The sequence below is a fragment of the Ovis canadensis genome, chromosome 24 (assembly GCF_042477335.2).
Source record: "Ovis canadensis isolate MfBH-ARS-UI-01 breed Bighorn chromosome 24, ARS-UI_OviCan_v2, whole genome shotgun sequence".
Classification (NCBI taxonomy): Eukaryota; Metazoa; Chordata; class Mammalia; order Artiodactyla; family Bovidae; genus Ovis; species Ovis canadensis.
In genome coordinates, this window is record NC_091268.1 from 44,695,252 (window position 1) to 44,718,980 (window position 23,729).

At 44.2% G+C, this 23,729-nt stretch overlaps 1 protein-coding gene and 1 non-coding gene across 2 annotated transcripts in view; one reads left to right on the forward strand and one right to left on the reverse strand.

The window, feature by feature from the left end:
- The window catches only part of GALNT17 (polypeptide N-acetylgalactosaminyltransferase 17), a 428,403-nt gene that overhangs the window by 374,663 nt on the left and 30,011 nt on the right, over positions 1-23,729 (reverse strand). The window lies entirely within an intron of this gene.
- On the forward strand, positions 17,696-17,767 carry TRNAS-GGA (transfer RNA serine (anticodon GGA)). Its single transcript has one exon. It is a non-coding gene; the product is annotated as a tRNA-Ser (tRNA).

Consider the following 23,729-nt stretch of genomic DNA (forward strand, 5'->3'; position numbering starts at 1 on the left):
CCCCTAACAAAGATAAATGCAAAAACATTAAGCTGAGTGAAGAAAAAAGAGTATACACTTTATGATTTCATTTCTGTGAAATTCTAGAACAGGGGTAACTAATTTATAACCAAAAATATCAAAATCATGCTTGTTTCTGGTAGATGCGGAAAACTCACCAGAGAGAGATACAAAGAGAATTTTCTGGCATGACGGAATTTTCCTATTACATATTGGTGGGGTGTGGATTACACAAATGAATCAGATTTGTCCAAACTGATCAAACTGTACAGTTAAGTTCTGTGCGTTTCACTCTATATGTAAATTACACCCCAATTTAGAAATACTAAAAAAAAAATTTTTTTTTAAAGAAACAGAAGGGCAGGATCTTCGCTCTAAATTGAGTTCTCTCTCTTTTTGGACTCTGTGCATTCTTAGCTTCACATTTCAAATTCAAGTTCAAGCTCGTGTTGTGCAGCTGCTTTTCCTTAATGACCAGCTGTTGCTAATGACCAAGCCTCAAGTCTTTTGGGATTCCTCAGAAGAAGTGGTTGTTAACCTTATTTTATCTATGGTCTTTGTTCAAACAGTCCTATGGGACATGCCCGATACATAAGAAGTTCAAAGTAAAGATGCTCTGCCTGAGGCAGGGGTGAGGACAGGGCAACCCTTCTCCTGACTTCTCACCCAAAACATCCTTTGAGAGGCCTCTTCAGAGCATGGCCACAGCATCAGTGACCTGCATCCTTGCTTGCTCTCTGCCTGCAACCGCCACTGGACCACAATGACCGGTCAGCTCTCATGGCCAAGATCGCCCCTGCCTCTCATACTTCATCTGCCCATCCTCTCCAGGAACTGAGACGGCAGACCAGTCGGTCTCTAGTTCTCGTCGACCCCTCTGGCACCTAAACACCAGGCATACCACCCCATCGCCTCTGTTGGCAGAAACGACTTGAGTGAAGGACCAGGAGAAAAGCTGTCTTACAAGAAGCATCAAACCCTTTTGTACATACAGCCTTCCTCTCTTTCTTGTTTCAAAACCTTGTTTTATCTTCTTTATTAGCTATGGGACATGAATCAATACAGAGATACTTAATGTACCCAGGGGTATTTTACATTTAAACCAAGATTCCCTACCAAGAGGGATACGGCTCCCCCTGCATCTTCATGTTCCTAGGACCCATTTCTTGTGACGTATACTTGTGTCCAGTGACCCAGTGATGTGTTCAGAGTTTTGTTACAAACATTTCAACATGTAAAGTGACATGGTTCTCAGCAAGCAGCACTGTCCTCGGCACACTAGCAGGACAGAAACTCTTGACTTTTACGCACAAGCTACACTCTCAAAGGACTTCCCTGGTGGCTCAATGGAAAAGAATCTCCCTAACAATGCAGGAGATGCAAGTTCAAGCCCTGGCTCCAGAAGATCCCTTGGAGAAAGAAATGGCAACCCACTCCAGTACTCTTGCCTGGAGAATCCCATAGACAGGGGAGGGCTACAGTCCATGGGGCCGCAAAGATTCAGACATGACCAAGAGACTAAACAACAAAAACAAATACTCTCAAAAGAACAAAGTATCCCATGGTGGAAAATGGACAGGAGGAAAAAAATAATACTAGGAAACAGCTTATGTTTGTGGCTTCTCTGAAAACAAAGCTACTGAGCAAAACAACAATGATCTAAATGGACAAAGCAGGCAAAAGCGAGCATAATTCAGGAGAGATTTCTACTTGTCCCTTGCAAGTTTCACCGTATCTTTATCCCGGATTTTCTTGTTTAATTAATCATTCTAAAGCATCTACTAACTTGGAAATGTTGCCTTTTTTTTTTTTTTTTCAGTTAATGCCTTCTCACCCTGTGGCTAGGCCCATTTGTCAGGGATTTACGACTTAGACTCTTAAATACAAAATCCAGAGAAAACAGGAAAGGGATTTAGGGAGCAGGGTTGGGGGCAGCTACCTGCCTGGGTGTTTATCTTTGGGGAGAAAAAGAGAAAATAAGAGAAACACAGGCTCTGTCTTAAGGGAAAGAGTTGCAGGATGCAACAAGCCCAGCATTTCTTGCTTCTTGCCACAGGGAAAATACTTATTTTCCATTACAGTGTTGATCGGCTCAAATCCCACTTTCATTTTGGTACTGCATAGGGAAATCATGGGCTTCCCCAGTAGCTCAGTGGTAAAGAATTCGCCTGCAGTGTAGGAAATACACATTCAATCCCCAGGTCTGGAAGATCCTCTGGAGGAAGCTATGGCAAGCCACTCCAGTATTCTTGCCTGGAGAATCCTATGGAGAGAGGAGACTGGTCCTTGGGGTCACAAGAGTCGGATCTACACACACACACACACAGGCAATGGCCAATGCAAAGTGAAATCTGGTCGGTTTCGGAGTCCTTGGATAGAGCTCTAAGAGTCTCTTCCATCTGCTAGGCCCAAACCCAAAATGCAGTGCTCCATGGAGCACCCACAGGAGGAGAGCACGGACATTAAGATAGTCAGGCCTCCCCCAGGAGGCACAGCCCAGCTCAGCCTGGATGGGAGAAAGCAAAAGAGGCCACTCACTTATGCACAAGGTTTTGCCACCACCCAGCTCACCGTGAACATCTGGGTCCTAGATCCTAAACCCAAGTGGGTAAGTGTTTCGCCCTTTTGGGGAGGAGAAAGAAAATTTAGAAAGAGATGCAATTTTAGCTTCTGGTTCTACATAACAAAGGAAGTTAACCAGGAAATACACATTGAAGGACTTAAGACCCCACAAAAAAAGCTGATTCTCTTTTTTCAAAGACAGGTTCCATATCCAATTACATGGATTACCATTTTTGGAGATCCTAAATAGAATAACTGAAAAAAAAAAAAAGAATAACTGATACTTAACATAAAGATTATAATCACCCTTGTTTTACGTATCTCTGGTGATTCAGAGGGCACATAGGAATCTTGAATTAGCCTGGAGGTCTTTACTATGAAAGTAATAATGCTAAGAGTTAACTAACTTTTCCTGAGTATTCATTCTGGCAGAGCTTCTGCTTCATATACTCTCGCTCTAAGTGTAGAAATACATAATGACCCTATGCGTGTGTGCATGCGTGCTAAGTTGTCTCACTCATGTCTGACTCTTTGCAACCCCATGGACTGTAGCCCCAGGGCTCCCTTGTCCACAGGATTCTCCAAGCAAGAATACTGGAGTGGGTTGCCATGCCCTCCTCCAGGGGAATCTTCCCGACTCAGGGATGGAACCTGCCTCTCTTATGTCTCCTGCATCAACAGACAGATTCTTTACCACTAGTGATATCTGGGAAGCCCAATGACCCTATGGATGACTGTAATTATTTGTCTAATACTTTTAAATATTTATTTATTTGGCTGCACTGGGTCTTTGTTGCGGCATGTGGGATCTTTTGTTGGGGTGCATGTGGAGTCTTTTGCTGAACTCTAGTTGAGGCTCTCAGGCTTAGTTGTCGTGTGGTATGTGGAATCTTACTTCCTTGACCAGGGATCGAACCCACGTCTCCTGAACTGCAAAGGGGAACTCTTAATCACTGGATCACCAGGGAGTGATTACCCCCCATTTTTCAGACATGGAAGCTGAGTTGTAGAACATGAGATCATGCCTGTCACCTGTTCCCACAGTTTGCATGGCTGGCTGATTCCGGACTCAGCCCTGAACTGCCCTCTATCATTTCCCAGGCAGTTTTTAGTGTTGCTGTAGGAGTCAATTTAGAGTTCTAGGTAATGCCACTGGCTCAGCATTTGCACATATGGCTACTCATAGAATCATGTAAAGTAGGTCTTTAATAATACCTGCAGTACACCAAAACTAAGAAGGGAAAGAAGTCCACAGCCTTTCATTTTCAAGAGCATGCCCTTTATTGTTTATTTTTTAAATTAATTTGTTTGGTGTATAAGGGCTTTTCACTGTTAATTTCTACTGTACAGCAAAGTGAATCAGCTATACCTATACATATATCCCCTCTTTTTTGGATTTCCTTCCCATCTAGGTCACCACAGAGTGCTGAATGGAGTTTCCTGGGCTATACAGTAGGCGCTCGTTATCTATTTTATACATAGTGTCAGTGGTGTATGTGTGTAGACCCCAATCTCATGGCCTTTTCAAAGTAACCAGCTGTTCCCCACCTTGAGAAAAGAAAAGAAAGTCGGAAAGCTGGGCTGAGGATTGGCAAAGTTGGCAAATTTAGTCAAAGAGGGCATTCTCCAACCCCACAGAGCCTCTCCCTAGAGGGTAAGTCCCTTAGATGGCTGAGCTGAAGATGGGGAGGGTTCACCTACGGTTAAGTGTGTCAGTGGAGACAACACCCAGCAGAGCCTGTGTCTGATTACAGCTTTCTGCATAGGCCTAAAGGACAGAGCTGGAGAAGACGGAATAAGTGGGCCCAGAAAGGCGATAAATCACCTGAAAGGTCTGGGTTCCTTCAGGGGCACGACACTGTGGTTTGGGGGCTTTTCTGTTTTGTGTTCACCATGCGGCATGCAGGACCTTCGTCTGTCACCAGGACTGAACCCTTGTCCTCTGCAGTGGAAGCAGAGCCCTGACCACTGGACTACCAGGGAGTTCCTGACACTGTGTACTAGCCTGGTGTGTGTGTGTGTGTGTGTGTGTGTACACTAGCCTGGTGTGTGTGTGTGTGTGTGTGTATACACTAGCCTGGTGTGTGTGTGTGTGTGTACACTAGCCTGGTATGTGTGTGTGTGTATCAGCCTGGTGTGTGTGTGAGTGTGTGTGTATATACTAGCCTGGGGTATGTGTGTGTGTACACTAGCCTGGTGTGTGTGTGTGTGTGTATCAGCCTGGTATGTGTGTGTATGTGTACACTAGCCTGGTGTGTGTGTGTGTGTGTGTGTACACTAGCCTGGTGTGTGTGTGTGTATGTGTACACTAGCCTGGTGTGTGTGTGTACACTAGCCTGGTGTGTGTGTGTGTGTGTACACTAGCCTGGTGTGTGTGTGTGTATGTGTACACTAGCCTGGTGTGTGTGTGTGTGTGTGTGTGTACACTAGCCTGGTGTGTGTGTGTGTGTGTGTGTGTGTACACTAGCCTGGTGTGTGTGTGTACACTAGCCTGGTGTGTGTGTGTGTGTACACTAGCCTGGTATGTGTGTGTGTGTGTGTGTGTGTGTGTACACTAGCCTGGTGTGTGTGTGTGTGTATACACTAGTCTGGTGTGTGTGTGTGTGTACACTAGCCTGGTGTGTGTGTGTGTGTGTGTGTGTACACTAGCCTGGTATGTGTGTGTGTGTATCAGCCTGGTGTGTGTGTGAGTGTGTGTGTATATACTAGCCTGGGGTGTGTGTGTGTGTACACTAGCCTGGTGTGTGTGTGTGTACACTAGCCTGGTGTGTGTGTGTACACTAGCCTGGTGTGTGTGTGTGTGTGTGTGTGTGTACACTAGCCTGGTGTGTGTGTGTATACACTAGCCTGGTGTGTGTGTGTGTGTGTACACTAGCCTGGTGTGTGTGTGTGTGTGTGTGTACACTAGCCTGGTGTGTGTGTGTATACACTAGCCTGGTGTGTGTGTGTGTGTGTACACTAGCCTGGTGTGTGTGTGTGTACACTAGCCTGGTATGTGTGTGTGTGTGTATCAGCCTGGTGTGTGTGTGAGTGTGTGTGTATATACTAGCCTGGGGTGTGTGTGTGTGTACACTAGCCTGGTGTGTGTGTGTGTGTGTATCAGCCTGGTATGTGTGTGTGTGTGTACACTAGCCTGGTGTGTGTGTGTGTATGTGTACACTAGCCTGGTGTGTGTGTGTACACTAGCCTGGTGTGTGGGTGTGGGTGTGTGTGTACACTAGCCTGGTGTGTGTGTGTGTGTGTGTACACTAGCCTGGTGGGTGTGTGTGTATCAGCCTGGTGTGTGTGTGTGTGAGTGTGTGTGTATACACTAGCCTGGGTGTGTGTGTGTGTACACTAGCCTCGTATGTGTGTGTGTGTGTGTGTGTGTGTGTGTACACTAGCCTGGTGTGTGTGTGTATTAGCCTGGCGTGTGTGTGTATTAGCCTGGTGTGTGTGTGTGTATTAGCCTGGTGTGTGTGTGTGTGTATGTATACACTAGCCTGGTGTGTGTGTGTGTGTGTACACTAACCTGGTGTGTGTGTGTGTACACTAACCTGGGGTGTGTGTGTGTGTGTGTACACTAGCCTGGTGTGTGTGTGGGTGTGGGTGTACACTAGCCTGGTGTGTGTGTGTGTGTGTGTACACTAGCCTGGTGTGTGTGTGTGTGTACACTAGCCTGGTGTGTGTGTGGGTGTGGGTGTACACTAGCCTGGTGTGTGTGTGTACACTAGCCTGGTGTGTGTATGTGTGTGTACACTAGCCTGGTGTGTGTGTGGGTGTGGGTGTACACTAGCCTGGTGTGTGTGTGTGTGTGTACACTAGCCTGGTGTGTGTGTGTGTGTGTATTAGGCTGGTGCGTGTGTGTGTGTGTACACTAGCCTGGTGTGTGTGTGTGTGTACACTAGCCTGGTGTGTGCGTGTGTGTACACTAGCCTGGTGTGGGTGTGGGTGTGGGTGTACACTAGCCTGGTGTGTGTGTGTGTGTGTACACTAGCCTGGTGTGTGTGTGGGTGTGGGTGTACACTAACCTGGTGTGTGTGTGGGTGTGTGTGTACACTAGCCTGGTGTGTGTGTGTGTGTATCAGCCTGGTGTGTGTGTGTGTGTGTGTATACACTAGCCCGGGGTGTGTGTGTGTGTGTGTGTGCGTGCATGCGTGCACGCACTCAGTCACATCCAACTCTTTGCAGCCCCATGGACTGTAGCCCACCAGGGTCCTCTGTCTATGGGATTTTTCCAGGCAAGAATACTGCAGTGGGATACCATTTCCTACTCCAGGGGATCTGTCCGAACTCAGGGATCAAACTTGCATCTATTGGCAGGTGGATTCTTTATCACTAGTGCCAGATGGGAAACCCATGAGCTTGTTGGCTGCCTTGACAAAGTGCCACAGACTCAGTGGCTTAAACAAAGGGCATTTGCTTTCTCACAGGCTGGAGGCTGCAATGAGAGATCAGGCGCGGGCGGGGTGGGTTTCTTCCCAGGCCTCTCTCCCTGGCCTTGTAGACGGCCACTGTTTCACTGTGTCCTTCCCCCTGTGTCCACCTTTCCTCTCTATTATAAAGACTCTGTCCCACTGGATTAAGACCCACCCCTAAAGACCTCTTTTCAATTTAATGACCTCATTAAAGACCTAGGGTTTCCCAGGTGGCTCAGTCATAAGGAATCCACCTGCAGTTCAGGACCCGAGGGTTCAGTCCCTGGGTTGGGAAGATCCCCTGGAGAAGGAAATGGCAACCCACTCCAGTATTCTGGCCTGGAAAAGTCCATAGACAGAGGAGCCTGGAGGGCTACAGTCCCCGGGGTCGCAAAAGAGTCGGACATGACCGAGCAACTCGACTAAACAACAGCAGGAAAGACCTTACCTGCAAACACGGTTCCATCTGGAGGCTCTACAGGTTAAGACTTAAAACGCCTTTAGTGGGGGAGAGGGAGAATGACAACTCAGCCCGGAACACACGGTGTGGCAGTTCTTTAGTGAGGGTGTGGTTGCTGATGTCATTTATCCATCTGTTGGTTTTTAAAGACAAGCAGCAGCAGACACTAGACTCTGGCTGAGGGGAGGGTTGGGGGTACAACTCAGATGAGTTCTTGAAGGGCTCAGACATCAGGGTCTTGGAAAAGCCAGAATCAACTCTCACATAGAGAAACGCTAAAGGGGAAAACTCCTTAGGAGGAATTCAACAACCCTGTAAGGTCCCTGCATCTTTAAAACACAGGCCTGGGGAGCCTTCATAAAATACATACCGTCCAAACTGAGAGGTAAGAATTAGGAAGACTTCAAGGTCTGGACCACTGGTCCAGGCCAGTGCTGTTTGCTCAGGGTGGTTCCTCCTGTCTTAAAGCACCGCACTGGGGGCTAGGGGAGGAATGGATGCGACCACCAAAGCCATCAGCTGCCCTGGACCAGGTGGGTGAAACAGTTAAATGTCCAGCCAGAGAGGGGGTGTGCTGCCAATGGTTCAGGCTTAGTTGCTGGAGAAATGACACTGTCATGTCTCAGGCGTGGCTCCTGCCATAAGCTGAACTAAATGGAAAAAAAGCTGAACCCATGCCTCTGCACATCTGAGTCTTAAAATCACAGAAGAGTCATGGCATTCTGCAAGGTCCACAGCGCCCCAACAGCCCTGACATGAAACACACACGGTCCCTTCTAAGAAATAACCAATTACCCTCTACAGCCAAAGACCCTGCTTGCAAAGCCTTTAAACATTAAGTGATTCACAAACAGACACATAATTTTCTTTGCAATCCAAAAGGAAATCCAAGAAGTAGCCCAACAAATTGGGAAGATGTCAGGACACCCTCCCCAGGATTTGCAAAAATTCTGCAGATAATCTAATAAGCATCACAGAATTCCAGAACCTCCCACTGCATCAGCTGCCAGAACAGCCAGCTCTGCCCTCCCCAGGCCACAGCCGCTGCTGTACCATTTGGAAAGCCGTCTCGTTTGCTCACGAAGAATCTGCCGCAGAACGTGCCGTGCTCTCCAAACGTTCCCCGAGGGGCCCCCGAAACAAGGCTCCAGAGTTCAGGCAAAGTCATAAAGTAGACTTCTTACAAATGTTAAGTCATGATCAATGATCCCAAAGACACCTCTCTGACTGTCGACTGCAGTCGACAAGGCTGGGAGGAATACATTCACATACAGTCAGCCCCAAAGAAGAAAGGGCAGACTGCGGAATTCGCAAAGGTTCACTTGACCTTGAGCAGTTACCTCTCCAAGTGTGGCCCTGAGCCTGTAGCCTCAGCAGGACCTGTTGGAAACGCAGACCGGGGAGAGGGACCACTCCAGGCCTCAGACGGTGATTTTGATGCACAAGCCAGTTAGAGAAGTGTTGATTTAGTGGTTTGGAAGCAAGCTTCGGGAAGTGTCCCTGGTGGCTCAGTGGTAAAGAATCTGTCTGCCAATGCAAGAGATGCAGGTTCAATCTCTGGGTCAGGACGATCCCCTGGAGGAGGAAATGGCAACACACTCCAGTATTCTTGCCCGGAAAATCCCATGGACAGAGAAGCCTGGTGGCCTACGGCCCATGGGGTGGCAAGAGAGTCAGACACGAATCAGCGACTAAACAACAAAACACCCTACCTCCAAATATGGTGACGTTCAGGGGCGCTACAGGTTAGGACTTAAACACATGACTTTGTCAGGGGTAAGGATGGTGGGGCGGGGGCCGGAAATTCAGCCCAGAACACACATATACACTGCCATGTGTAAAAGAGACAGTTAGCGGGAAGTTGCTGTACGGCACATGGAGCTCAGCTTGGTGCTCTGTAATGACCTAGAGGGATGGAAGGGAGGCTCAAGAGGGAGGGAATATATTAATATGTACACATATAGCTGATTCACTTTGTTGTATGTCAGAAACTGACACAACATTGTAAAGCAATTATACTCCAATTATAAAATTAAATTTTTTTAATTTATGAAAAAAAAACCCCACTGGACATTCACAAGGTATCTTAGTTCAGGGACAGTTTACCAGAGACTGGATAGCTTAAACAACAAATCTTTATTGCTCACAGTCCTGGAGGCTAGGCAGTCCAAGGTGCCAGCAGATTCTGTATGTGGTGAACGCTGCTTCCTGGTTTGGAGATGGCCACCTTGTGGCATCCTGACACGGTGGGGAGCAGAGAAAGAAAGCAAGTTCTCCCATCTCTTCTTATTCAAGGCACTAATTCCATTCATAAGGACTCCACCTCATGACCTGCTCACCCTCCAAAGGCCCCATCTCCTAATGCTATCATATGGGGAGTTAGGATTTCAACCTATGAGGATGGGCGAGAAACAAACATAAGTCCATAACTCAGGGGTACAGTGAAGACCAAAATGAAATACTGCTTTTGAAAGCAACCTGTAAAATACAAAGCATGACATAGCCTATTTCCTACCACTCATTTTCATATGACATCTTAATGAAACTCAAAAACTTCCCATTATCTGATTGCAGTGATGGTCTGGAGTGTAAACATGTATTAAAGTGTATCAAATTGTAGATTTTAAATATGCATTGTTTATTAGATAGCAATTATATCTCAATAAACCTGTAAAGAAAATCTAATTGTTGACTCTGGCTTTCAATGTCTGAATAGTTTGTACAGACTCACTCTTTTGCAGGTAACAATGATCAAATCTAGACAAAACATATTAACAATTTTTTTAAAAGAAAGTATTTAAAGGTACTAGAGAGGGCCCAAAAGCAGGCAGAAAATGGACAAGAGTCTACCTTTGAAAGACAATTGCTGAAGGTGAGCCTTTGCTTGAAGTGTTGGTTGCTCAGTCATGTTCAACTCTTTGCCACCCCATGGACTATGCCTGCCATGCTCCTCCGTCCATGGGATTTTCCAGGCAAAAATACTGGAGTGGGTTGTCATTTCCTTCTCCAGGGGATCTTCCCAACCCAGGAGGCACTACCCAATTTGCAGGTATCTAGGGATGGCGGGTTTCCCAGGTGGCGCTAGTGGTAAAGAACTCACCTGCCGATGTAGGAGATATGAGAGGCTCAAGTTCAAACCCTAGATCAGGAAGATCCCCTAGAGGAGGGAATGGCAACCTACTCCAATATTCTTGCCTGGAGAATCCCATGGATGGAGGAGCCTGGTGGGCTACGGTCCATACAGTCGCAAGAGTCGAACATGACTGAAGTGACTTAGCACACACACAGGAATGGCAGAAAGCCACAGCCTTAACTGGCTTGAAGCATCAGAGGAAAACTCAGTGGCCAGAAGAATAGTCAAAAAGTTACCGGTAAAATCCTGGGAGAAAAGCAACTATAGATGGGGTGAGCCCAGAAAATCTGTGTGCAAATTCACCCAAATTTCTGGCTGACTTCTAAGCTATACGTGGAGGTGAGAGACCTCAGGAGGTGATATGAAAAAGCAGCAACTGGAAATGAAATAAGTGGAGATGTCAGTTGCTCCCCAGCACAAGGCTCTGAGCTTGGACTTTGAAACCAGCCAAGTCAACTGTCAGAACAAAAATCTTATTGAAAGGAACAGAACAGGATCCAGAATTTCTAAAACATGTATCTCATAATGACTAAGAACCAATTTTAAGTCACTAAACATGCAAAATATAATCCATCTTATACAAAGGTAATTTTTTTTCCAAAGGTAATTTTTAAATTAACTCAAAGATGATCCAGATGTTTAAATCCAAACAAGGACTTAAAAGCAGTTATTGTACGGATGTTCAAAAAATTTTTAATGAAAATACATACACAATTAATAAGCAGCTGAGAGATCTGAGCTGCCGACAAAGGTCCATCTAGTCAAAGCTATGGTTTTTCCAGTAGTCATGTATGGATGAGTGTTGGACTATAAAGACACTTGAGTGCTGAAAAATTGATGCTTCTGAACTATGGTGTTGGAGAAGACTCTTGAGAGTCCCTTGGACTGCAAGGAGATCCAACCAGTCCATCCTAAAGGAGATCAGTCCTGAATATTCATTGGAAGGACTGATGCTGAAGCTGAAACTCCAATACTTTGGCCACCTGATGCAAAGAACTGACTCACTGGAAAAGACCCTGATGCTGGGAAAGATTGAAGGCAGGAGGAGAAGGAGACAACAGAGGATGAGATGGTTGGATGGCATCACCGACTTGATGGACATCAAGTCTGAGCCAGTTCCGGGAGTTGGTGATGGACAGGGAAGCTTGGCATGCTGCAGTCCATGGGGTCACAAAGAGTCAGACACACCTGAGCGACTGAACTGAACTGAGAGATCTCAGAAAACTAGATACTATGCAAACAGAACCAAATGAAAATTTTAAAAATAGAAATTAACAATAACTGTCAACAATAATTGGAATGATATTAACAGCACATCGGTGATAGCAGATGAATCAGTGAACTTTAAGAGAGATCAACAGAAACTAACCTGAAGAACAGAAAAATAAATTGAAGAAAAATAAACAGAGCCTCGGAAATTTGTGTGACAAATCAATCAATTCAACTTAAATCTGGAGTACCAGAAGCAGCGGAAACAGATCATGGGGCTGGAATATGTTTTTAAGAAACAAATGGAAACCTTCCAAATTTAATGAAAGACAAACACAGATTTACAAAACTCAGCAAAACATAAGTAGGATAAAGAAGACTGCATCCAAACAAACTGCTAAAATGTAAAAGTCAGCATCCTGAAAGCAGCCAGAAAAAAAATGACATGGTACATCTCTGGGAACAATAATAAAAATGACCAAGAAAACAATAATAAAAATAATCAAAATGGTGAACTTCCCATCAGAAACCATGGAGGACAGAAGACGATGGAATGGTATCTTTAATACACTGAGCAAAAAAATCCCGTCAACCCAGAATTCAACATGCAGCAAAACCATCCTTCAAAAATGAAAATGAAATAAAGGTATTTTCAGATAAACAAAATTAGAGAATTCATCATAAGCAGACCGGCAGTACAAAAATGCTAAAGGAAGTTCTTCAGCCTAAAGGAAAAATGACTGCAGATGGTAATTCAAATCTACAGGAAGGCATGAATATCACTGGAAATGACATGCATGCAATGGTCTCTGAATTAAGAACAGAGGATGATGGAAAATACACAGTTTAGAAGATCACTTAAATCTTTATGCAAGCAAACTTTACCCTTCTGGTTTATTTTCCTTAATTTCAACAGAAATAAATACTCATTCTATATCAAACTTCAGTGTTGATTTTAAAATGCTACAACTCTTTCCAAAACATCTCAAAAGTTTCGACTAAAAATGTTCTGGCAAAATGTTCCCAATTTGATGATTCTATTCACATAAGACATAATCTATAGCCTAAATTCAGTTGAGTGGGTCTACTCAGGTTTCTTGATAAAAGCTAATGTCCGTATACAGGCAGGATGCAATAATCTTAATAAGAATTTCAAGACATAAATAACCTCACACAAATTATCCATGTGCTCTTTTAAGCAGATTGCTGATAATCATTTAGAACAAAACATCCCTCTGTCCTGTTTCCTGTTTTTTTCCAAGCTGGTACTCTTAACTGGAATGTTTATTCGATCATCTCTGTCATCTCAGATATCCAACTCTGACTCTCAAAGTAGAGCTCAACTGTCTTCTCAAAGAAACTTCCCTCTTCTCTCTAGGCAGAAAGGCTCCTCCCTTCAATAGAATTCTTTCTACATTTCAGGGCTTTCTAACTTGAATGAGAGTCACTTATGTACAAGCTACAGTGAAGCAGAATAAACAGAACCAGGGGGACTTCCTGATGGTCCAGTGGTTAAGAATCTGCCTTCCACTGGTTGGGGAGGATCCCACATGCCGCAGAGCCACTAAGCCCATGCGCCACAATTACTTGAGCCCAGGAGCTCCAGAACCCCTGTGAACCTGCAGTGAAGATTCCACATGCCGCAACAAAGACTCAACACAGCCCAAAACTAAACAAAATTAAATATATATATGTACCAGAACCTAGCCAGGAAGGATGATACTAAATCAGATTCCAGAGGTAGAGGTCAGGAGCGAGGAGTGGGTGCAGTGTTCCCAGGGAAGCAGGCTCCCTGGGACACCCGGGTGGATGGAGACAGTGATACTGCTCAGGGTCATCTGGGCACTGGCTCTGCTCTCTGCCCTAGGGATGCAGGAAGGGATGGAGCCTTGTTGATCCTGAGTCTGACCTGGGAATCAAGAAAGCCCAGGGTCTATCAACGTCCCATACGGTGTGGCTTGCCCTCTCCTTCGGGGCAAAAGTATACATGCTCCAAGAGACACCAGCAACAGTGCACACCATGCAGAACCCAGAGGCGAGGAGAGCCCAGTGGGCATATCCTACATCTGCTCCTGCTCAGAGCTCTGTATACTTGGAGCTTGGTGATCAGCATGTAGCCCCAGGCATCATCACTCCTAGAAACAATGCTTTTTCAAGCAATGTTGGCCTTCAGTTTACACTTGAAGTCTTTCGGTCCCAGCATACCACAGGTGCTCAGTAATTGCCTGGTGGATGAATTCAGTAAGTGCTGGGTTCTGATTGGTGGCTCTGACTCCACTGAAGGAAGCAAATGCTGACAGTCCCAGCACTCTCAGCAGGGAGAGAGGCCAGGAAACCCAACGCAGTTCAAAGCTATCAGAAAACTATTATTAGGAATCTCAGCTGACCAATCCTAGAACGATACTGCATCTATGACTTTACAGCTTATAAAGCTATTCTGATGCAGGTTTTACTGACAAATCAATAAGACCCCAAACTTCTTCCTTATCATCTCCCCTTTCCTGGTGGGGTCTGTCCCGCTATCTGTTGGGTTGGCCATAAAGTTCGTTTGGGTATGGAACCCAAATGAGCTTTTTGGCCAACCCAATATATTGCCTTTCTATGAAAGATGACCCTCGCTGTAGGTGTCTGGGTGTCATTTCAGACTCCTTGATTTTCCTTTTCCCCCACATCAAACTACAAGTTTTGTTATTTCAGCCCTTAGACAGACTACATTTTCCAAAAAAGGGTCAACAGCAATAGAGGAAGTCCCCATACATACAAATGAGTTCTGTTCTGAGGCCATATTCGTAAGTCCAACTTGTTCGTAAGTCCAACAAAATTAGCGAGGTACCCAACTATCACCATCGGCTACATAGTACTGTACTGTAACAGGTTTACAATTGCTGTTGTTTACTCGGTAAGCCATGTCCAGCTCTTCTGCAACCCCATGGCCAAGATCCCACACCTTACTGCCAACGCTCTGCTATGACCTCTGCATAGAGGAACTCCTCTCTGTCTTCTTTTTCCGTCATTCTGTGAAAACGTCAACACTCAGTTCAGATGCCCCCTCCTTTCCCCAGTATTCTGAGCAGACCCCATAGGAGCTCTCCAGTGGCTATGGTTTACTCTCCATCATCTCACTCCAGCTTGAGTAAGACCTTCTCAAGGGCAGGGCAGGGTGGCACCCACTGGTCCACTTGATGCCAGACACTGTGTTGGAGTAACCAAAAGTTGGGTCTGGCTGCTCACCCCTCAAAAGCCAATAAAGACGCAAGGTTAGTGGGAAGGAATGTTTGCTTTATTTTGGATGCTGGCAACCAGGGCGGCTGGTGTGGGGCTGGGGGGTGAGGGGAGAGGAGGGATGGATTCCTGTCCAAAGGCCATCTAATCAGTGAAAGTGTTAGCCACTCAGTTGTGTCCGACTCTTTGCAACCCCACGGACTGCAGCCCACCAGGCTCCTCTGCCCATGGGATTCTCCAGGTAAGAATACTGCAGTGGGTAGCCATTCTTCTCCAGGGGATCTTCCTGACCCAGGAATCAAACATGGGTCTCCCACATTGCAGGCAGATTCTTTACCACCTGAGCCACCAGGGAAGCCCCTGACAATCAGGGAACAAGAGCTTTTATGGATGGAAGCCGGGGGCTATATGCAGAAACAGCACAGTCAGCTCTGACAGTCATCTTGAAATTGGTCATGCAGTGGTCTGATCAGTGCCATTTTGACTGTTCTAAGTATGGTTAATATTCAGTTCCAGGGTTGCTTTGCTTCCATTTCCTTGAGGCCAATTCTCGGAATTACGGCAGTTTATGTCATGGCTGCCGTCTGGTCACCATGTAGCAAATTTCTTCCCCTGGTAGGGGTTTCCGTGTCCAGAAGCAGCTCACAGGATATGGCTCAGAGTATTATCTATAGCCCTTAAGAGGAAACTAAAGATTCCTGACTTTGCTTACTGTGTATGTGTGTGTATTAGTCGCTCAGTCGTGTCCAACTCTTGGCTACTCCATGAACTGCAGCCCACCAGGCTCCTCCGTCCATGGAATTCTCCAGGCAAGAATACTTCAGTGGGTAGTCATTCCCTTCTCCAGGGGATCTTCTCCACCCAATGATTGAACCCGGGTCTCCCTCATTGTAGGTAGATTCCTTACCATCTGAGCCACCAGGGAAGCCCTTGCTTACCAACTAAACTATTATTATTTTCTCCTACTTTTCTTTGCTTCTGCATTTTCTCACTTCTCTGGTTAAACTTATTCTTTGGTTAAAGTTTTTTGACAAACAAAAGGCAGGTGGAGGACACGGGGTCCTGCTTCGTTTCACTGGGACACAGAATGCACTGAAGAGTCTCTTAAGTCGTCTCAAAGAAAAAACCTCAGACAGAACTCACTTCAAGCACAAGTGTACTCAGTCCTCCTCATTCTCTCCCACCCTCACCTGATCCCCACTGATTGTAGTTACACAATCTCCAAATTCAACTGACATCTACTGAGTGCCTACCCTCTTCCAAGTACCGCTCTAGGTTTTGAGGATACAAAGTAAATACATCAGACAAAAGCCCCTGTGCTCATGTGGCTTCCTTTTAATGGCAAAGATAAAAATATTAGAAAGATAAACTATTTAGTCACATCATTAGGGTAAACACTCTCTCATCCCAGGAAGCAATGACACATATCATCTTCTTAAAATACGCACAGCCTACGAGTTAAAAGCCATGGTCATACCATGACCCCAGGAGGGCAAGCACGCCATCTTGTTTCCCACTGACATGGCTGGGGATTCCAGGATCCAAGTCGAGAACATTCCACCAAGTCCTGAGAATTCCTGAGGTTGCAACCTGCACCACCTTCCCCATCTGAGGCTCACAGAAACAGCCGAATCATCGCATTTCATCACCCCAGGTTCTCCTAGAACAGGCAAGACAGTGTCCAGGGACAGCAGCTACACAGAACATTGTGTTGTGACCAAAAAAAAGGAAAAGACTTCCTCCTCTTAAAACAGAGCAATCCTAATCATGATAACAAGAAATAGTTACTTGCTGCTGCTGCTGCTGCTGCTAAGTCACTTCAGTCGTGTCCAACTCTGTGTGACACCACAGACGGCAGCCCACCAGGCTTCCCCATCCCTGGGATTCTCCAGGCAAGAACACTGGAGTGGGTTGCCATTTCCTTCTCTAATGCATGAAAGTGAAAAGTGAAAGGGAAGTCACTCAGTCCTGTCTGACTCTTAGTGACCCCATGGACTGCAGCCCACCAGGCTCCTCCATCCATGGGATTCTCCAGGCAAGAGTGCTGGAGCGGGGCGCCATCGCCTTCTCTGATCTAGTCACTTGACAGTGGCATAAAACCCAAATCCCCGTCTTCTCCTGGATCTCCTTGTCCCGCTCTCAGTTCCTTCATAACCTCTCTTCTCTTTGCATTCAGGACAGAACAACATCCTCATTCTAAACCAAACACAAAGCACCAAGACATCTCAAAGGCACTCAAACTGCTTTTCTGAGTAATCAGTGTACTCTGTTCATTTAAAAGATCATGAGGTTTGCATGCAATTCCAAAGCTAGTAGTGGCGCTAGTAGTAAAGAACCTGCCTACCAATGCAGGAGATAAGACATGAGGGTTCAGTCCCTGAGCTGGGAAGATCCTCTGGAGAAGGAAATGGCGACCCCCTCCAATATTCTTGCCTGGAGAATCCTATGGACAGAGGAGCCTGGTGAGCTACAGTCCGTGGGGTTGCAAAGAGTTGTACACAAGTGAAGCGACTTAGCACACCAAAGCTAAGGGATGTTTATTTATTCAGTGAACATGTATTAAGCTCTTATAATGTGTAAAGCATTGTGAAACTACGAGATCGTGACACAGTCTTGCCCTCAGGCAGCTTTCGTTCTAGAGGGCTTAGTTTTTACGAGGCCTTCAGCACTAAAGAGAAATCAAAACCAACAAGGGAGGGAACTATATTCAATTCCCTGGTGGCTCAGAGGTTAAAGCATCTGCCTGGAATGCGGGAGACCCGGGTTCGATCCCTGGGTTGGGAAGATCCCCTGGAGAAGGAAATGGCAACCCACTCTAGTACTCTTGCCTGGAGAATCTCATGGACAGAGGAGCCTGGTGGGCTACAGTCCACGGGGTCCCAAAGAGTTGGACACGACTGAACGACTTTACTTTTACTAAGCCATAATGGAAAGGAATGTTTATATGTGTATGTATAACTGAATCACTCTGTTATAGAACAAAAAGTAACAACATTGTAAATCAACTATACAAGGTAAGTTTTTTAAAAAAACAAAAAAGAAATATTTTCAATGACACAATACTCTTTTTTTTTTTTTAAAAAAGCATCTATCCATTGCTTTGGGGCATAGCCAAGATTCTTAGATAAAACTAGAAACAGAAAAGGATTATTTTGGGGCTCTTATAATCCATTCCTGAACCTGGCTAACTTTACCAGTGGTTCTTATGAACACATATACCTTCAGCTCTCTTTTTCATTTTTTTGCCCTCTTATGAAATTCTTCCTACATCATATTTCCTTTTGTCCTACAGGGTTATCTCTTATCTAGTCCTCAATATCTTTCTTTTCCATAAAATCTCTCTCACATTTAACACATACAGGTAATGCCAACAACTGAAAAGTCAAGCATAAAGATCAGGTAGGGGGCAGGCAGGCATTCTTTCCAGAAGGTAAATCCAAACCAAATGGAAAATCAAAACGAGTCAAGGAAAACACTCTAGAAACTTTCATTCATGTCCTCCTGGCTGCAAACCCCCTATACTCCCGCATTCTTCAAGATCTCTCTTTACAAATGGGATCACAAAAATCAGTTAAAGAGAAACCATTTCCACCCAGCAATAACCCAGGAATGATTTACAACCTACACACCCTCACTTTCACACTCAGCCGCATCGTGTGTATTTCTAATGTGTGTGTGTGCTAAGGCTCCTCAGTCGTGTCCAACTCTGCGTGACCCTACTGACTGTATCCCTCCGGGCTCCTCTGTCCATGGAATTCTCCAGGCAAGAATACTGGAATGAGCTGCCACGCCCTCCTCCAGGGATCTTCCTAATCCAGGGATTGAACTCATGTCTCTTCCGTTCTCCTGCACTGGCAGGCTGGTTCTTTTCCACTAGTGCCACCTGGGAAGCCTGTGTTTCTAATATAGTTACAAGCAATTCTCAGTCGTCTCTGGCAGCATCCAAGCACCTTTCTCAAATAAAGCAAAAGTAAACAGCACAAAAACTTCAGAATCAAAAAATCCTTTGGTGCTACACAGCAAATTCCATTACAGTGGGATGCAAGTTTCCAAACTGTTCACTGAGATGAAAAACCCAGCTTGCATTCATTTCACATTTTATATTCTGCAGTAGCTATAAGCACAAATCACAAAGAATTGGCCAAAGTACATGGTAATTCACCTCTCAAATTAGTAACTTACAGGTAATTAGAAATCAAGAATTTCTAATGAGCATATTTCTGAGACACACATTTTCTTTCTAGAATAATTACTCATAGAGATACTTCCTCTACGAAATTTTTTTTCTCTAGTACTGTTCTTCCCTCAATCTCACTAGGCACCCTGAACACAGAAAATTCCCATAAAGACTTTCCACTAATCATGTATCATGTAGTTATGTAATCATCTGCCTCTATCCCATTTAACAATAAAAGTGAAAAAAAGAACTAAACAGCACAGAGTATTTAAAATAGCTATAAAGTATAATGGCATTTGTTTCGTAAATGTCCATTAAAAAGAAAAGTTCAGGACCATATGTTCTCAGACCTGTATCGCCTGGAGAGAAATTTATCAAACACCATGAATTATTTGAGGGGCAATTTAACTCCCAATGAGCCATCCCTTTACCAGTGTGAAAACACCAAGCACCCCATCATTACAGCATGCATTCATGCACGCACACTTGAACACACACTTAAAATTCAAAATAAGCTAAATTTTAAATAGAGCTTCGGTCTTAGAACATACCCTTTTTTGATCTACTTCTTTGAGAGGGGAGGGGAGAACAACATCCTATATATTCTTATGGAAATGGAAATTTCACTCTCATTCATTCATTCACTCATTTATAAACATATTTACTATCAAGGCAAGACATAAATATAATAAAACTCAGCCATACTCCACATGGAATCTACAGTCAAACAGGAACAAGAAACAAAAAAACAAAACAATTTTTTTAAAAAACATAAGTTAAGACAACGTGTTGTAAATGTAACACAAAGGAAGGAGACTGGATGAATAGAACTTGCACTCACATAAAGGTCAGACAGCCTGGCCACAGCAACAGCCCATTTAAAAAGTAAACAAAACGATGTAAATCATGATGTAAAACCCAAGTAAGGGACTTCTGCTGCTAAGTCGCTTCAGTCATGTCTGACTCTGTGCAACCCCAGAGACGGCAGCCCACCAGGCTCCCCCGTCCCTGGGATTCTCCAGGCAAGAACACTGGAGTGGGTTGCCATTTCCTTCTCCAGTGCATGAAAGTGAAAAGTGAAAGTGATGTTGCTCAGTCGTGTCCGACTCTTAGCGACCGCCTGGACTGCAGCCTACCAGGCTCCTCCGTCCATGGGATTTTCCAGGCAAAATACCAGAGTGGGGTGCCATTGCCTTCTCCGAAATGGAGTAACAGAGACAAAATTTACTCTCCCACCTAAAACCAGCAAATAACCCCAAAATATATAAAGAGAACCCTTCTCAAGACACTGGGTATCAGGCAACAAAGTACAGTGATCCCTAAGAGACAGGAAACAGATGAGGTGAGCCACGACCTCGAGAGCCACTTCCAGACCACAATGTGGGGGGTGGGAACCCAGGCATCCGGCAGCTTCCCTGGGTTGAGGGGATAAAGATGAGAGTCCACGGAAACCAAGGCAGCGTGCTGGAGAGGAGAGAGCCGAACAGAGAGAGAATTCCAGAGATCTGCAGAGGGGACCCTCCTGTGTCTGCTGACCGGTCAGTGCATTTGTATGAAGAAAGGATCCGAGGCTGGGGAAAGAACCTCCCAGAAGGATTAGAGGTAAAAATACCTGGAACTCATAAAGGTCCAGGGAAAAATGTCCGTTGCTACCAGTCAACAGATACACAGATGTAGTAATTATAAATGAAATCTTAGCAAATCAAATACAGCACTAAATTTAAAAGATTGCTGGTAGAGGGAGATAAATTAGGAGTTCAGAATTAACAGATATGCATTACTATATATAACATAGATAAGCAACAAGGACCTGCTGGACCACAGCACAGGGGACTATATTCAACATCTAATGGAAAAGAATCTGAAAAGTGATATATGTATGTGTGTATAACTGAATATACACACATATATATAGATGTATAACTGAATCATGTTGCTATATACCTGAAACTAACAACGTAAATCAACTATATTCCAATTAAAAATAAAAATAATTACAAAATTAACAGATGACCAATTGGGGTTTATCCCCACTTGCAGAAACTCACTGGTTCTAAAATTCTTTAGGAAATATAAAGGACTGCGAACAACCAAAACAATTTAAGGAAGTACAAAGTTGGAGGACTAATACCATCCATTGCAAGACTTATTATAAAACTATAGTAATCAGAGCAGTGTGGTATTGTTGCAAATGCAGATGAACACAGCAATGGAACAGAATAAGGTGTTCATAAATAGACCTACACATATATAGACAACTGATCTTCAACAAAGGTACCAAAGCAATTCATGAAGAAAGGATAATTTTTTCAACAAATGATGCTGGAACAACTGGATACCCATTCACAAAAAGGCACTTCAATCCATAACTTTGTTCATATACCAAAACAAACTCAAGACAGATCACAGATCTAAAGGCAAATCCTGAAACTAGGAAATGTAAAAAATAAAACATTAAAGAAAACTTTGGTGTCAACTGGTTAGGCAAAGATTTTTTTATATAGGATACCAAAAGCATGGTCCGTAAAAGAACAAATGGACAATCAGACTTCATCAAGATTTAAAACCTCTCCTGGAAAGACATTTAAAATGAAAACAAAAGCCACAGACTAGAGGCAAATATTTGTAAGTGACACATCTGATAAGGTACTTCTATCCAGAAGATATAAAGAATTCTCAAAATTCAATAATAAAAGAAAAAAAAGAGAGAAAATACATGAAAAGTTTTGAACAGAGCCTTCACCAAGGAGGTAAACAGATGGCAAAGAAACACACAAGAAGATGCTCAACATCATTAGTCATTCAGGAAATGCAACTGAGAACCACAAAGAAGTATCACTACACACATTCAAATGGCTAAAATGTAAAAGTGTAGATAAGGATCTGAAGGAACTGGAACTTTCATATACTGTTGGAGGAAATATGAAATGGAAAAAAGGTTGGCAGTTTCTTAAAAAATTAAATATATATTTACTGTATGATCTAGCCATTCCGAGTCTAGGTATTTACTTGAGAAAAATGAAAGTTACATTCACCCAAAGCCTTCTGCACGAATGCTCCTGTCAGTCTTCTTTGGCATAGCCAAAATTTGGAGACAATCCAATGTCCATCAACAAGATAAACAAGCTGTGGCTTATCCCTATAATGGAATCTATTCAGCAATAAAAAGCAATGAATTATTGATACACACTACAACATGGATGAGTCTCAAAACAATTATGCTGAGTGAAAGAAGTCAGCCAAAAAAGCATATACACTATATTATCCCCTTTATCTAAAACTCAGGAAAAATGCAAACTAATCTACAGTGACAGAAGGCAGATAAGTAATTGCCTGGGGAAAGATGGATGGAAGGGGCAGGTGGACAGAATTACAAAAGTGCGCACGGCAACTTCTGGGGGTAATAACACGTTTATTCACTTGATTGTGGTGATGGTTTTAGGGGTGCATGAATACACTGTGTGTGTATGCACACGCACATACATGTATTCGGTCATGTCTGACTCTTTGCTACCTCACAGACTGTAGACCACCCAGCTCCTCTGTCCATAGGATTTTCCAGGCAAGAATACCGGAGTGGATTCCCATTTCCTTCTCCAAGAGATCTTCCCAACCCAGGGATGGAATCCGTGCCGCTTGGGTCTCCTGCATTGGCAGCAGGGTTCTGTACCAGCTGAGCCACCAAGTAAGCCCACATGCATACATACAAACTTATGAAATCATACCCACTCAACATTTGCAGTTTATATCATGTTAATTACACCTCAAGCGATTTTTTTTTTAATTTTAAGGAATTCCCTGGTGATCCAGGGCTTAGGACTTCATACTTTAGCGCTGAGAGCATGGGTTCAATCCCTGGTCAGCAACTAAGATCCCACAAGTCACATAGTGCAGTCAAATAAAATGTTCTGTTTTTTTTTTTTTTCTTAAAAAAAAATTAGAACTTATAAAAATTCCAAGTAAATAAGGAGGAATGGAAATTTCTGAACATATAGGGTGGGTATCCCCATTTTATTCTGGAGGAAACTCAGCATTACTCATCAGATAAACAGATAGCTTCATTTTTGTCTCTATCAAGCCACTTGACATTGACCACCAAGATTCACTTGCAGAAGAAAAATCCACAGATGGACATACTACAATTTAAGGATGAGGTTGGGACAACTCTGCAAAGGACAGCTCTTCAGAAGGAAGACAATTCACGCTCCTCCTTAAATATTTACACTAGGTGGTTGTGATGGTTGTTATTTCCTCACTGAGTCATGTCGGACTCTTTGGGGACTCCATGGACTGTTGGGATTTCCCAGGCAAGAATACTGGAGTGGGTTGCCATTTCCTTCTCCAGGGGATCTTCCCAACCCAGGGGTCGAACCCACATCTCCCACACTGCAGGTAGATTCTGTAAGCTTGCCCTGAACTCCTAGATTCCTGCTTCACTGTTATATCTAAGAAATTAAACAGGTGTGATTCCAACACTAAAAACCAAGTCTATTCTATTTGCAATGCAAAGGAAAAGAGTTTCCAGGTCGAAACTAAAACACGTATTTGAAATAAAGTAATCAGCAACAT